Raw genomic sequence first — 8,797 nt, forward strand, 5'->3', positions numbered from 1 at the left:
GATCCAATCTAGATCGACCTAACTCCCTGGGGGTTCACGCTAAATAGCTGTCAGCCGAGCGGGCACGAAAGTTAATTACCCCTTTACAGCTTGTAGTTGGCGGGACGGGCATTTAAGCCGGATTATCTGACAGTAATCTAGTGAGACTCCCCACGGGGATAGATCGATCTATAATCTATGGGAATACGCCCTTAAAGTCAATATTTGTCATTATGTATCGTTGAAGATATTGTGCAGAGTATAAAGTGGTTTTGGTGAATGACTGGTGTAGCATAGTACCCTCTAGACTGATATTAGGTTCTAGGTTTATTCTAGGACATAATATATATCGTGTCCCAGGTTTATTGAGCAATTTGCCTCTATAAGAATACCAAGAACATTGTTGATGTCAAAGAAATGAGATCTTGATTGTGACAGCGTGATTCTGCCCGGGCGGTAATTACATAAACAAGTGACAGGAACGAGTTAAGTACATAATAATGAGAAGAGCGACATATTGTTAATAATGTTTCATTTGCTGCATCTTTAAGCAGTCGGATTGCACAATAAAAATAACACTATGCAATATCCTCTCTTCCTGCAATCAACTTGCTATCAATTTGTTTCATACTTGTGATAAATTTCCAAGTGTGAATGAAAATGTGTTGGTTCGAAATAGCTTCGATTTCTGAAAAAAAATCACACTAGTCCCCTATTAAAATTAGAAATTTGACTAGCTGAATCATAATTCTTAACCGTACCCCAGGCTGAAAGGCTTTCCACGGCAATCACTTATCACAAGGGGGGGGGGGGGGGGGGGGGGGGGGGGGGGGAGGGGGGATTGGGGGGAGGAGTGAAACGTAAGCTAGAATATGAGGTCATGATAAGCTTACAATCACTGCAGGTCAACATAATTGACACATGCGCATTGCTCACATAAAAAATAAATGAAATAAAAATAAAAAATGTGATCTCCCTCGTTGTCGTTCCATATTGCTACAGCCTCTCAAGAACGTTTCTAAAAAGCAATAATGGTACTTTGTCTAAAGTCATTTAGTTGAAGCATTGCGTTCATTATTTTAATATTAGTTAAAACTGATATAGCTGGTAATTGACGAGGTGTTAGGAGTACGTGACCGTCCATGTGGTTATTTCGTGATAATATGATTCTAATAACTAATATTCAAGCGGCATTGGCAATTATCCTGTGTTTTAGCAACAACAGTCCACATGCAAACACAGGCAAATACAGGAAAGACAGCAACTTATTTCATGGGGCCAACTTTAATTATAACTAGACTGCAACTGGCTTAAGCCAGTGGCGGAGGATTCCCCTGCAAAAGAGGTGTGGAAAGGCTCTTACAAGGTCATGTGAAGGTCATGGGTTAAATTTGACTCCATATTCTGAAAGAGCATGTGCGAATTGGGGGGGGGGGGGGGGGGGGAGTCAACAAAACATCACTTTTAGCCCACTTCAATATTTCTCCATTAAATAGCCGAATGAACTTGAAAATGAGGGTCAAGGTCAAATTTGACATTTGATTTGGGGGTTTTGGGTATATGTTTGGGGTAGTTTACTATAGCATGCTATGACCAAAAACCAGTGTTTCATGGAGAAATTGCCAAACTCAAGATTTCTGTAATGTCATAAATATTTAAAAAAATCTATATTAAAAAAAATAATTAAGCAGTCGCTACCAAAGTATGGCTAACCTTAGATAAATATATAGGACATCATATGCCACTATGATCGGGGCTCTGGGACTTCCGGAATCTGAGATCTTGGAAACAAACCTTTTTTGAGCCCGTTTGGCCATGAGCGACCTTGACCTTGACCTACTTGCATAAAAGTAGGTCATTATATGTGGATTCACCTCAGTATCACTGACCATAAGGCCCATAGCCATACGGCTTATACTTAAGGCCTAATGTCAATTTCAAATTTTACAAATTTTGCCTTTAAAAACCCCTGTGACCTTGAAAAGTAGGTCAAGGTCACTGAAACTGGGTCTGTGGCATATTCTTGCCATACGCTACCTATGATAATTATTTCAGATTTTTGGCGAAAAAAAACGCGCGGAAAGAATAACTATAATAATACCAAAAACAATAGTATTCCCCTATGGGGAATCCTAATAAAAGTGTACACTGTACAGTGTAACAAAATGGTATAGGCCTATACGGAGAGATCATTTCGATTTTTTTACAAAAGGATCGAAAATAAATTCTCACTACTGCATATCATTGCTTTTCAAACGTTATTGGTTAAGTTTTGTTAGCTTCACTTGGCAAACAATTTAAAAACATTGAAAAACGCGTATACCCTTTTCATGTCGGCGTCAAAGTAAAATAACTAGTTAGCTATGTGTTTGCATTAATGAAAATACACAGTAATTTTTGCCATGACATTTAAAGTCTGTTTACTGTAAATGGATTTAGTCTTACACAATGTCCAGTCATCTTGACTTGCTGATTAAAAAACTTGGGCGGCTTCCCGTTAATTAGGGAGCCATGATATTCTCGATTGTAATCCGGATATATACATAACTGATGTTAACTTCCAAAAGAGAAAGAAGAGTGAAAATGTTGGGTGGCTTGTACCACAGAATCTCGAAAAAATTAACATATTAAGAATACCATGCGTCCCAAAGCAGATTCTGTCAGATGAGAACATGCATATAAAAAAGAGGGTCTAGCAACTCGAGTTTTTAAACTTCAGAAGGGCATGTGCTTATAAGGCATCCCATACCCGAGCAGATTACAAACCGATAACGGGATAGGCCTATGGCCAGAAAGATTTCAGTTAAATTTAATTTGATTCGATGGGATTCTCGCTACTGTGTTCGTCTTCTAAAAATAACAGGGGTGCGCCTAGGCCAGCTGGGGTAACGGCCGGAGGTAACGGGTAAATAAAGGGGGAATTCCCTATCTAATCCGCCATCTACCTGTTTAGACGTCATGATAACGTAAGACGTCATAGGTCAAAGGGACTTTCCCTTTTCTGCTGTTGCTCGCGGCGTTTGTTAAAAGACTTGTTATAAGTTGTAAGTTGTAATTGAAATCAAAATTGTATGTAGGGTTTTGAAACACTCAGGCCACCCTCTTAATTAGGCTTCACATTAATGATCCATTATGAATTTTGACTGGTATAGATGTGCCAGGAATGGTAGTCCGGGGTCCCATACATGATTAGTACAGGTTAGGACAAGGACGTATATTGAATATATGTCCTTGATTAGGGTTAGTCGGAGTATAGGGGTTAGCATATGGGACGAATGTCACCTGTACAAAGAAACGGGGAGCGGACTACGGTTCCTATATATGGTAAATGTCCCGGTAGAGCTATCGTCTATTTTGAATGAAATATATAGCACGCGTCAAGGTCATGAAGAGACGCAGATTGGTGACAGTCACGCACACGCACACACACACACACACAGTACAATAATCCAAGGTTTTCAATAGCAAAATCAGCCGGGCATCGTCATTAATTTCACTGAGAGACATTTTCCAACAAAGAACAACAGGCACTGGACCTAACCAGAAAAATATATATATTAGCGCATAGTTCAGGCTTCTTCACACCACCCTGTTTGATATTGACTTTTAAGGCCCTGAATTATAAAATAAATAAATAAATAAATAAATAAATAAATAAATAAATAAATAAATTTAAGGAGTAAAATCAGGATGCAATGTAAACGGTGATTGTCAACCAAAGCGTTTTCCAGGAATAACTGCCATGAAAACTTTAATTATGAAGAGGTAACGGATATTGTTCACTTATTAACAACGTCAAGTTGTCCATTTCCGCAGAATTAATAATCCGGAAGTTTCTCACAGTTACATATCAGGTGACATCATCAGGTTATCGCTATATAACCAGACTTGTTTACCAAGACAAGTGAGCCGCTGAATCAACCAAGGAAAGTTAACTCTGAAGGATCGGCCGCGCGCGGAGGCTATATAATCGGTCTCGAGCGGCAAGCGGGTCAGTTCATTGCTTGCTCACTGAAAAGCAGACGATAACTTTCAAGGGCAAGTGTTTATAACTTTTGCCCGTGTAACGAAAACGCGCACAGTAGAAGTGCCTGGAGACATTAGGTTTAACAGATCTCCAGATTGGACTTTTTTAAAACTATCGAAAGCGGAAGAAAGAAAAACAGATTTCATAATTTACTCTATCAGTATGAAACGCACGTTTCTCGTTTTTGTGACTCTCCTGCTGCTGTTTTGCGGCGAGTCGACACGAGCAGACGACGTAAACTGCGACTTTCAAAAGCCAGACATATGCGGCTACAAGAACGAAAATACAAACGGTTTGTTGTGGGAATGGGCAAATGCAAAGAGGAAACTATGCAGCACCTGTACCGAGTTCACGGTCAGGGGTCTAATTGTTCAACCCTACGCAGATATCGATGCGGACTTTAAGTTTTCCACCGTGGTGAGTCCCAAATTTACAACAACTGGCCCCTCTTGCATCCATTTTGATTACGTCAACAGCGAGTGCAAAAACCGCCACGAGAGCGACGCAAGCTTACGCGTGCACGTGCGTGACGCTCAAGGTCAAGAGAAGGCTGTGCACCACGTGAGATGCATCCGATCAGCAGAGAAGAAAGAATGGCACAGAGAATCCATAACGATCCCTTCTGCTGGGGAATATCGCTTGGCTTTCTCAGCCATGAGGCGATACACAAGCTACGCCGATGGGTATGTTGCTATTACCGACGTTGCCGTTGACACAGGGGCCTGTGGCGACAGCGTGTCTTTGAACAAAGTTCCAGGCGATTGCGGCTTCGAGGACATGGACACGTGCGGCTATACATACTCTGATGACAGCGACTTTAAATGGGCTTTGATAACCAAAGAGAATTACTACCCCGATAAAATGACTGAAGCTCCCAGCGGCAAGTTCCTCGCCGTAACAAGCAGCCACTATTCGAATTTACAAGGATCACCCGTGTCCAAACTGTTATCTCCAACGCTATCGGTCACACAGGATACATGTTTGACTATGTCTTATCACAATGACGTTTTGCCCAGTGAAGATACAAAAAACGTATTTAATATCTACCTCAGACATTCCAACGGGACCGATACCCTCTTCTACAGAGTTCCCAAACAATACGGCGAACGGTGGGTTCGAGGCTATCTTGACTTACCAAGAGGAGACTATAAACTCCTTTTCGAGGCTAACTTTAAAACATATTATTCTTCCATGGATTACATTGGTCTAGACTCTGTTGAACTGTTTCATACCCCCTGCTCGGCGATTAAACAGCTTCCTCTTGCTTGCGACTCCGTAAACCAAAATTCGGGGGTTTCATCTTCTCTTTGCCAGCGAGGCGGCAAATGCCTCAGTGTTGGTTACAAGTCTTATATCTGCGACTGTCCTAGCGCAGGAAATGACCCGCGTGCTAGTTACGGGCTACGATGTCAGTACGACATGACATGCACAAACAAATCTCCCTGTCTTAACGGTGGGACGTGCGAGAACTTCGGGCGACGCAGGGTAGAGTGCACGTGCCCGCGCACCTACATTGGCAATCACTGTGAAACAGTAATCGACTGTGGCGACCCTACCGGACTTATACCCAACTCAACCTTGGTGAGCACCACGGGCACGAGGTACGAAGACGTGGCAAAGTTTCGCTGTGGTGATGACAGTTATCTGGACGGTGATGGCTCAGCCACTTGCCAAAAGAATGGCCAGTGGTATACGAGGTCCGTTTGCCATTACGTCAACTGTGGTCAGCCAGTGCCGCTAGCCAATTCCACGTTGACATCGGTGACCAATACGACCCTCAACGGCACGGCGTCCTATAAGTGTAACTCACTGCACCAAGCAAGCAACAAAGCAGATGGGTTGGTGGCCACGTGCAAGTTCCTTGAGCACGACAGCCCCAAATCACAATGGGTCGTTAAAGACAGCGCTCAGTGCGTACCAATTCCGAAATGTTCCGAGCCACCAGTTGTCCCGCACGGTCGGTTGGTGAATGTCTCGAGCCGGTACGAACATGGGGAAGCACACTACGAATGTGATGCCGGTTATCGGTTCCATGACCAGTCAAGGACTAACCCTGCAGTCATATGTACTTCTTATCGGGATAAACTCTATTGGAACTACACGCCGATGTGCGTGAAAATTCCCACGTGCGGGAACCCCCCTGACATGGCAAACGGGAAGCTAGTGAACGTCACAAACAACACAGAAAACGGCATTGCGGTATACACATGTGACACCGGCTACAGCTTCGAAGGCGGCAAGACCAGAATCACCTGCAAAAACATTTTAATTAATTTTGTGCCACAATTAAAATGGGACGACAGTGGTATAGCACGGTGCCGTAAGCTTCCTACCTGTGGTCAGCCTCCTCAGGTGACCAACGGTCACGTGGTAGGTGTGACCAACGGCAGTTTAGACGGAACGGTCACCTACCAATGCAACCCTGGGTATGTTGCTCGAGGATCCACAACCGCCGTGTGCAAGCAACTATCACAGTGGACAGCCGCATGGTTTTACCTCCCACTCTGTGAGCACGTGTGCCCGGTACCACGTGGTCGCGCGGGAAACCAACAGCGAATGAGATTGGAGATCAAGAGATGCACGTCATCTTCTTTCGAGCGCTTTTCTGTCGAAGAGTCTTGTTACGATCCTCGATCTTTCGTGATCGATAAAAACCAATCGACGCCAAGCGATACAATCGTGTTCTACGGACAGGAAGTGTGCGTTGCCGTGGAAACGGTAGAGAAAATAGTGAGTGCACAGGGGTTCAGTAAGGACAAAACGGAGGTAAAATGCGAAAGCTTTTGCTTGAATTACATCTCGGATTACAAACGTGTCCTAGTGCAACAACGTCTTGTATACCAGCAACCCCCTTCTTATTCTTCGTACAGGGTTGAAGTTCAGAAAACATATTACGTCTACAAGACAGTACCACTGGATGACAAGTGATGTTTAAAATTTTTGAACTGACTATTGTTTCGTCATGATTTCTAAGCTGCAGCGGTCCTGAACATGTTAATGAAAATGTGTTACTTTTATCAAATTATGATATTAACGTTAATGAAATTCTATTACATTCATCAACGTATCACAAGTACAATGAAAACGACACCCCGTGGAATTTGGGCCTTTATTTATTTATTATTATCATTTATCACTACTATAATTTTCAAGAACACACTGTACATCAACCATGTACCAACCATCCCCCTGCCTAATACTTTAAAACTGATAGCAAAGAGGGGCAACTCAGATTAAGACATTTTAATAGTTATAGATGCATTCGATGCATTTATGAAACAAGATGTAATTTTGATCAGGGATGGTGATTTCATTAATCAAAATATGTGCGAATTTGCTTTTTGTTTTATGACTATTTAGACTTCAGCTGCAAATTTTATCAATAAAACGGGGAAAATTCTTCGATTCGTGTAAATAAATAAATAAATAAATAAATAAATAAATAAATAAATAAATAACAGGTTGTATATTGCGAGTGTTCATTACCACAACTTTTCCTTACAACGTAGAATATGGTAGTTAAAAAAAACTAAAAGATACTGTTCACTTCTATGAATTGAAATCCCTCTACATTTTTACTTTTTATTCCCTTTTCAGCCACACAACCACACGCTCGCTTCTTTTGCTTCTCTTTATGATTTTCTTTTCTTCTTCTTGCACTTTCTACTTCGTCTCTTTTTTTCGTTTTGGATCACAAAAACATAACGGTAGCCATATTGCGCTAGATGTGCAACGCAGAAATTGCAGTTTCGTCTTACGCATTTAGCAAAATCTTTTGAAACATATCATTTTCTTAATTCAGTGCTTGCATAAATCCCACTTCTTGATTTCACACCTTTAATTTGAAGTTGCCCGGGCTTCATCAAAGCTAGTTTGGTTGTTGCGTCATAAAGCAGTTCCACCACCCGTCAGACACAAGACGACCGCGACTCTTCACTCTGTTTGCTACAGCAAATCTTTATATCAGTCTTTGAGTCCGGGTCAGTGTCGGGTTCAGAGGGGGTGAGGGGGGTCCTGACCCCCACTTCAGTTTCTGAGAAAAATCACACTTATATATCCCCTTCTTGGAATTAGAATTTTGACTAGCTGATTTACAGTATAATAGGCCTACTAAAACATCGGCGGGATCGGTTTCGCACAGCGACAGGTTCGTGCAACTTATCTGGCTTAGCCTATATAACTTTCCATTCGCAAATGCTATAATTAAATTTATCACATTCGAACAAAGTCAGTATATCTTACTAGTAATTGGATTTGGTGGGTTTTTAGTACTTCCTTATAAAGTAAAATACTAAAAATTGTCCTCATTTACGTTCATTTACTCAGCCCTCCCCCTACTATTTGCTGAATCTACCCCCCCCCCCCCCAACCCCACACACACACCCTTCATCAAATCCCTGGATCATTCGACAGCCTGCGTAATCTCAGATAATTTCTACCTCACTCGTAACTTTTGATCTACTGTATGACATTTTTAGTTAAACTTTAAGGTGGGAATAGATGAATTATCCGCTCTAAGGTCTAGGGTCGTAAGCCAAAGTATGCAAGGGAGAGATAAAATGGAGCGTGGATATCTCTGTCCTGGAAAATTTAGTAACACGTATTTTATACCGCTAATACTGTTATTGTTTTTCAAAAAGGTACCCACAATATACTCGAAATTATTTAATCCATAGATAGCTTGTCTTTTACTGAACGTGTCCAGTGTTATCTTCATCATTAATTTTGTCTTGGGAGACACAACAACAACAAGTCGGTAGTGCTGTCCTCTTTACGAAAGTATGCGGGGTA

This window comes from Lingula anatina, chromosome 10 (genome assembly GCF_051362555.1).
Source record: "Lingula anatina isolate TDL-2025a chromosome 10, LinAna3.0, whole genome shotgun sequence".
Taxonomy (NCBI): domain Eukaryota; kingdom Metazoa; phylum Brachiopoda; class Lingulata; order Lingulida; family Lingulidae; genus Lingula; species Lingula anatina.